This window comes from Terrapene carolina, unplaced genomic scaffold (assembly GCF_002925995.2).
Source record: "Terrapene carolina triunguis isolate 2854851 unplaced genomic scaffold, T_m_triunguis-2.0 Scaffold900, whole genome shotgun sequence".
NCBI classification, from domain to species: domain Eukaryota; kingdom Metazoa; phylum Chordata; order Testudines; family Emydidae; genus Terrapene; species Terrapene triunguis.
In genome coordinates, this window is record NW_020665251.1 from 1 (window position 1) to 7,808 (window position 7,808).

General features: G+C 56.6%; 1 pseudogene; it reads left to right on the forward strand.

Moving 5' to 3' along the window:
- The first annotated feature begins 5,641 nt into the window (after positions 1-5,641).
- LOC112125376 lies at positions 5,642-6,568 on the forward strand (annotated as a pseudogene).
- The last annotated feature ends 1,240 nt before the right edge of the window (positions 6,569-7,808 follow it).

The window sequence follows — 7,808 nt, forward strand, 5'->3', positions numbered from 1 at the left end:
CAACCTAGACCTCCCCCACTGCAACTTGAGACCATTGCTCCTTGTTCTGTCATCTGCCACCATTGAGAACAGCCGAGTTCCATCCTCTTTGGAACCCCCCTTCAGGTAGTTGAAGGCTGCTATCAAATCCCCCATCATTCTTCTCTTCTGGAGACTAAACAATCCCAGTTCCCTCAGCCTCTCCTCATAAGTCATGTGCTCCAGACCCCTAATCATTTTTGTTGCCCGCCGTTGGACTCTTTCCAATTTTTCCACATCCTTCTTGTAGCGTGGGGCCCAAAACTGGGCACAGTACTCCAGAAGAGGCCTTACCAATGTCGAATAAAGGGGAACGATCACGTCCCTCGATCTGCTGGCAATGCCCCTACTTATACAGCCCAAAATGCCGTTAGCCTTCTTGGCAACAAGAGCACACTGTTGACTCATATCCAGCTTGTCGTCCACTGTGACCCCTAGGTCTTGTGTCCAGACGCCCAACCACAATTCTCTAACCCACTGGACCCACTTTCCTACTCCCGTCCCAGAGCTATGGATACAACCCAGAAGCACTGACTATGTCCTTCCCTCATTGCTCTTACCCACTAGACCCAACCACACTTTGAGAGCTGGAAAAAGAACCCCAGAGTCTTGGCTTCCAGTCCAGTCCTCTGACCACTGAACTCACACCCACTGCCTGTGCTGTGTCAACTCTTGGCATTAACAGAGGCTGTCCATCTCTGAGGGTTCGCTGCCTGGTATCTTTCATGGAAGTTAGAGCCACTTAATAAATCACACAGACCAGACTGCAAATCCGTTGACAGAATTAGCTTGTTTTGATGTCTGAAGCCAATTAAAGAGCTGAGCTGAGTTTGCCGCTGGTTCCTGCTTGAAAAGTTGGAACCAGGCAATTCAAAGCAAAAGTTGTCTCATCTCCTAAGAGAGCTCAGCACAAATCCCAGTGCTAGGAGTGGGGTGGGGGCTGTGGGTCAGGACTGAGGGACATAGACAGAGAGGGGAGCTGAGCCTCCAGGATCCATTCAGTTCTTGATCTCTGGCAATGAGCAGAGCTATTGAGTATCAGGTTCAAATGGACCCCTGCTCTGCTGGGAACCAACCCACACATTACATATAGGACTCACTGCACAGAGCAGGCAGTGATAGGGCAGGGAAGAGGTGCAGATGGAGGGGCCTTGATGGTCTTGCTAGGGGTCTCCTAGTCCCAGTGAGATTTCTTCCCACCTGGGATCAGCCCTTCCAGTTGGTATATTGGGGCAGAGCCTGGGTCTCACTGAGTGCAAGGGGAGATGTGACCATCTTAAGGAGAGAGCATGGGAAAAGGGGAATCTCTGTCTCTCTCAATAGTGGGGATCACCCCATTCTAAGGTACCCCGCTCCCCAGCCACACCAGTGCCTCTCTGTAGGTGGAACAGCCCCGTTGTGAGTTTCCCATATATGCCCCCCACCCCAGGTGCCCAAGTCCCTTTCCATAGGGGAGTTCACAATGTTCTGAGCTCCCCCATCTACACCCCTCAGCATAGCTACACAAGCCACACCCTTCATCCCCACTCCATGCAGCCCTCACATAAGGACCTCTCACCTCCACTCGGTACAGCCCCACCAGCCAAAGCCCTGTCCCCCACTCCATCCAGCACCCACAGCCAAGCACCTCATCCCCAATCTGTCCTGTCCCCCCAGTCAGGCCCCTTTCCCTCAATCCATATAGCCCCATCCCAGGTCCCTCACCTGCAACCTGTCAAGCCCCCTCAGCCAGAACTTTCACTCCCAATTTGTCCATCTCTTCCTCGCCTCCTGCAAGCCAGGCCCCTTACCTCCCCTCTGTCCAGCAGCCCTCCTCCCCAGCAAGGCCCCTGAACCCCACTCTCTCCAGCCCACACAGCTAGGCCTCTCATCACCCCCAATCTGTCCACCCCCCTCCAGCTTCCCCCCCCCGCTGCATGTCATCAAGCCCCCACCTCCCCCTATGCCAGGCCCCTGACTCCCACTCCATCCAGCCTCCCGCCATCCAGGCCCTTCAGCCCCACTCCTTCAAGCCCCCGTGCCAGATCCCTCAGCTGCACTTCATCAAGCCCCCCCCCAGCTAGTCACCTCACACCCACTCCATCCATCACCCCACTTCATCCAGTCCCGCCAGCAAGGCCTCTGAGCCCCATTCCAGCCAGCCACCACATCCAGGCCCCTCACCTCCATTTGGTCCAACTCCCCCAATCTCCAGCCAGGCCCCTGTCCCCTGCTCCATCCAGCCTCCAAAGCCAGGCCCCTCATGCCCACTGCATCCAGCCCCAAAGCCCCTGAACCCCACTCTATCCACCCCCACAAACAGGTCCCTCTCTGCCACTCCACCCAGGCCCCCTGGCCAGGCCCCTCACCCCCACTCTGTCCTGCCCAACCCAGCAATGCCACTGAACCCTACTCTGTCCTGCCCAACCCAGCAATGCCCCTGAACCCTACCCTGTCCAGCCCCCATAAAAAGACCCCCCCCCCCCACTATGTCCAGCCCCCCTAACAAGAACCCCCCTCCCTCTAGCCCCACCAGCCAGGCCATTCACTCCATACTCCATCCAGAGCCCCCAGTTGGGCCCACCCCCTCCCCTCTGTCCAGCCCCCCCAGGTCCTTCACCCCCAATCTGTGCAGCCCCCCCAGCCATGCCCCTCACCCCCACTCCATCAAGTCCCCCATTCAGGGCCCCCACCCCCACTCTGTCCAACCCCTGTCCATCCAGGCCCCTCACCTCCAGCACCCCTTCTCTGTAGCAAGGCCCCTGAACCCCAATCTGTCCAGCCCCTCAGCCTGTCTCACAGCCTCACACTGTGAAGTCCCCCTCCCCCATGCAGGCCCTTCACCTCTGCTCCATCCAGCCCTCTGAGCCAGTCGCCTCCCACCACTCCATCCAGACCCCCTGAAGCTGGCCTCTTACCCCACTCTGTCCAGATGCCCCCAGCCAGGCCCCTTACCCCTACTCCATCAAGTCCCCCACTCAGCCCCCTCACCCCAACTCTGCCCACCCCCCATATCCAAGCCCCTCCCCCCACTCCAATCAACCCCCCCCAATATGCCCCTCACCCGCACTGTATCCAGTCCACATAGCCAGGCCCCTCACCTCCCACTCCAGCCATCACCCCCACTCTGTCCAACCCCTGTCCAGCCAGGCACCTCATCTCCAGAACCCCCTCTCCGTAGCAAGGCCCCTGAACCCCAATCTGTCCAGCCCCCACAACCAGGCACTTCATCCCCACTCCATCCAATGCCCCCAGACACACCCCTCAATCCCACTCTGCCCAGCCCCCCCAGCCAGGGCCCTCACCCCCACTCTGTCCAGCCCCCACAACCAGGCCCTTTACCCACCCCGTCGAGCCCCTCCAGTCACCCCGTTACTCCCACTGCAGCCAGCCTTGCCACCCAAGCCCCTTACCCCCACTTCAGCCAATACCCCTCAGCCAGGCCCCTCACACCCACTCCGTCCAGCCCCCCCCAGGAAAGCCCCTGAACCCCACTATTTCCAGCCCCACCACCAGGCCCCTCACCTCCACTCCATGCAGCCTCCCGAGCCAGGCCCTCACCCCCACTTTGTCTAGCTCCCACAACCAGGCTTTTCACACTCAATCCGTCCAGGAGCCAAACCAGGCCCCCCAGCTGCAAACCATCAAGCCCCACACCCCCAGCTAGGCCCCTCAACCCCACTCTCTCCAGTCCCCCAGCCACACTGCTCACTAATACTTGGCCCAACTCCCCCTTCCCTCCCCCATGCCCCACCAGGCCCCTCTCCACACTCCAGCCAGCCCCCAGGAGATTACTCTGTTTATTTTGGCAAAAACTGGAAAAAAACTGATTTTAAGTGGCAAGTTTTCCAGTTTTCCCCCTCATCCATTGGATTCCGACCAGAGTGGGGGCCGGGGTCTGACCAGAGTGGGGACAGGGCCCAGCCAGGTGAACAGCTTGGCCTAGAGAAGCAGGGAAGTGTGCGACCTTCTAGTTAATGATTAATGAGGTGCCAGCTGAGTATAGGACCCACACTACGGGGAGCTCAGAGTTTTGCTCTTCCCTTGTCTTGGCAAAAGAGAAACACATCATCCCCCCACAGTGGAAGGTCTACACTTGCCCTGTGTTTATAAAGCATCTTCACCCTTCCACTCCATGTACACAGCACAGGTGAGATGCAGCCAGCTTGGGGTCGAGCAGCTGGGTGACAGCCGCAGAGTGATACTACATGGAGATGGCGCACCTGCAGCTGGGTGACAGCCGCAGAGTGACACTACATGGAGATGGCGCACCTGCAGCTGAAATGCAGCCAGCTCTGGCGTGAGGTAGCTCGGTAACAGCGACGCAGCAACACTGCATGGAGATGGCTTGCCTGGTGCTGAGATGCGGCCAGCTCTGGGGAAGGACGGCAGGGGAACAGCCACAAAAGGATGCTGCAAGGAGATGGCTCGCCTGGCACTGAGGGGTGGTGTCTGTGCCTGCTGCTGCCTGCTGGAGGGAATGAACCCTGCTCAGAGGGTGCAGAGAGTGAGAGAACCCAGCACCTGGTAGAAGATGGAGCACTGCCTTAGTACTGCCAGCCCGGGCTTCAATTTGTCATGTGTCCGAGGGGTTGGTGCTGGAGCTTTCAATGTGGCCTCATCTTGATACCCCCAAGGCCTGTTTGTGGGAGTGGGGGGTTGTGTGTGTGGAGGTCTGTGTATGTGTGTTGAGGGAGAGCTGGGGGGGGGGGCTCTGTGGAAGGCTGTGTGTGAGGAAGGAGAAGTGGGGTGGACTGTGTGTATGTGTGAGGGGAAATTGGTGTGGGGTGTTTGTATTGCTGCTGTATGGAAGGCTTGTGGGGGCTCTCCCTGGTACTCACACAGAGATCAAATCCAAACCTGTCCGCTCCTACACACCCCAGAGACCAAGTCCCAGGGACCCAGTGGTTCAGAGAGCAGATATCAGCCCTTTCTTGCCCAGCTCCCGTCACAGCAGAGGCAGAGAGAGGAGGCTGAGATCTCACAGCCAGGTGGGTTTTCACACACAGCTTCCTTCTTGCTTTGATTCTTCCCTAGCTGCTGCACTGTTCTGCTGCCCGCACCTCCCTGCTCCAACCACTAACCCAGCCATGCACAAGTGCAGGCTATAAATTAGCAGGAGGTTTCTAACTATCAGAGGGGGGATGTTCTGCAACAGCCTCCCAGTAGGAGTTGTGGAGTTGAGCAACTTAGTTTTAAGGGTGAGCTGGACAAATATATGAGTGTGATTGTATGACGGGGCTGCTTGTGATTTGTGGGGGGGAGGCAGGGTTCAGCAGCCCAGGGGCTAACTTCCAGTAAATGTTCTATGTCCCTAAACCTCATGCTTCAAGGTTTCAGCTGGCTATCGGCAGGGGCCAGAAAGGGATTTCCACCATGTATTCTGAGAGGTTTTTGTTTGGTTGGTTTTTAAATCTGCTTCTTCTGAAGCACCAGGCTATGCCCATGGCTGGAGATGGGATGTTGTGGGGTGAGCCAGGGCTCTGAGGTGAAGTTTGGGATATGAGATGTATGAAAGAGACTGATTGTGGCTGTGTGTGCTAGTTCCTACTGTTGTAACCACTAGACCCCTCTCCTGTTCCAGGTCTCTGGACAGCCCCTTAGAATCCTGTTGATCATTTCCTTTCAGCTCCAGGGCCCCCTGATGAATCCAGTCAATGGCACCATCCCGGTGACCAAGTTCATCCTGCTGGGTTTCCCCTCCCTGGGCCGGCTAAGCCGCAATCTTGTTTGTACCCTTTTTTCCTCCACCTACATCGGGACGCTGGCAGGCAACCTGTGCATTGTGTGGGCCGTCATGCGGGACCCTCGCCTCCAACGCCTGCCCATGTACATTCTGCTGGGGAACTTCTGGCTGGAGATCTGCTATGTCACGACCACCATGCCCCGGATGCTCTCTGACCTGATGAACCCCGGGGTCCCCATCTCCTCCCATGCCTGCTTTGTGCAGTTCTACATCTTCTTTTGCATGGGGACCACCGAGTGCTGCTTCCTTGCGGCCATGGCCTTGGATAGGTACCTGGCCATCTGCCACTCCCTGCGCTACCCCGTCCTCATGTCCCCCCACAGATGCTGGGTGCTGGCGGCCTCCTGCTGGGTCACCGGCTTTCTGTGGTTCGTTGTTCCTGTCGTCCTCATCTCCCAGCTCTCCTTCTGTGTCCTCACCCTGGATCATTTTGTCTGTGATCCGGGCCCATTGCTGGCTTCCTCCTGTGCCCCAGCTCCCTAGGCTGAACTGGCCACTTATGTCCTGAGCTCCCTCATAATCTTTGGTGCCGCCTTCTTCACCCTTACCTCCTACGGGCTGATCGTCAGGGCAGTGCTCAGGCTGCCCACAGGGGCAGGGCGGCACAAGGCTTTCTCCACCTGCTCCTCGCACCTGGCCGTTGTGAGCCTCTTCTGGGGCTCTGGCATGGTCACCTACATCAGCCCGTCAGCCGCTGGGGGCAGCGGGAAGATGGCAACCCTCTTCTATGCGGTGGCGACCCCCCTGCTCAACCCACTGATCTACAGCCTGAGGAACAAGGAGATGAAGGATGCTCTGAGGAGGACCCTGCTGGGGAAGCTGTAGGAGGTTCTGCTCTGGCCCCAGCCTGCAGGGACTGGCTGGTCAGGGGGGTGGGAAATGGGATATGAGTTCTTTTCCTTCTAGGGGTTGCTCACTCCAATCCTGGAGAGTGAACACACACAGCATTTTGCATGATCTCTAGGAGTCACTCCCAGTATAAAAAAATGCATTTGATGATACAACCAGAATGCAAAGAGGAGCTAGGCGGTGGGGGGGGGCAATATGTGTCCTTGCTGGAGGAAATGAGCCCTGCTCAGTGTGTGTTTGTGTGTGCTTGTGTGAGTGTGTGTAGGCAGGCTGGCTCACCTCTCTGCCCTTTCAAGATTGTTACCTGGATAAATGTGTGTTCACACTTAGAGCCAGAGAGAAAAATTCTGCTCTCATTTTCTTTGCTGTCAATTAGGAGCAACCCTGGTGATGTAGAGAGACTGACAGGTGGGACACAAATCATGGCAGCAGTATATTATTTTTTTATGGACCTCATTCCCCTTTCACAGCAAGAGATAGAACCCAGGAGTCCCAGACACCCCCTATCCCCAGATCTAACCCACTCAATCCCATTTGCCTCCCACAGCCAGGGATAGAACCCAGGAGTCCCAGATCTAACCCACTAGACCCCACTCCAGTCCCACATAGCAAGGGATAGAAAGGAGAAGACATTATCTAATGGCCTGATCTACAGAAGGTCAGACAAGGTGATCTGGTGGTCCTCTCTCGCCTTAAACTCTAACCCAAGAGTCCAGACGCCCAGACCCTGCTCTAAGCCACTGGATCCCACTTTCCCACTCCCCCCGCCCAGAGCGATAGATAGATCCCAGGAGTGCTAACAACCCATCCCTCCCCACTCTAAGCCACTGGACCCCACTGCCCTCTGAGAGCTGGTAAAAGAACCCTGGAGTCCTGGTTCCCAGTCCAGTCCTCTGACCACTGACCTCACATCCACTGCCTGTGCTGTGTCAACTCTTGGCATTAACAGAGGCTGTCCATCTCTGAGGATTGTCTGCCCGGTATCTTTCATGGGAGTTAGAGACACTTAATAAATCACACAGACCAGACTGCAAATCCCTTGGCGGAATTAGCTTGTTTTGATGTCTGAACATTTCTCACTCTGGGAATTGATGATCTGGGCCACTGGCAAAGCCAATTAAAGAGCTGAGCTGAGTTTTGCCACTGGTTCCTGCTTGAAAAGTTGGAGCCAGGCAATTCAAAGCAAAAGTTATCTCATCTCCTCAGAGAGCTCAGC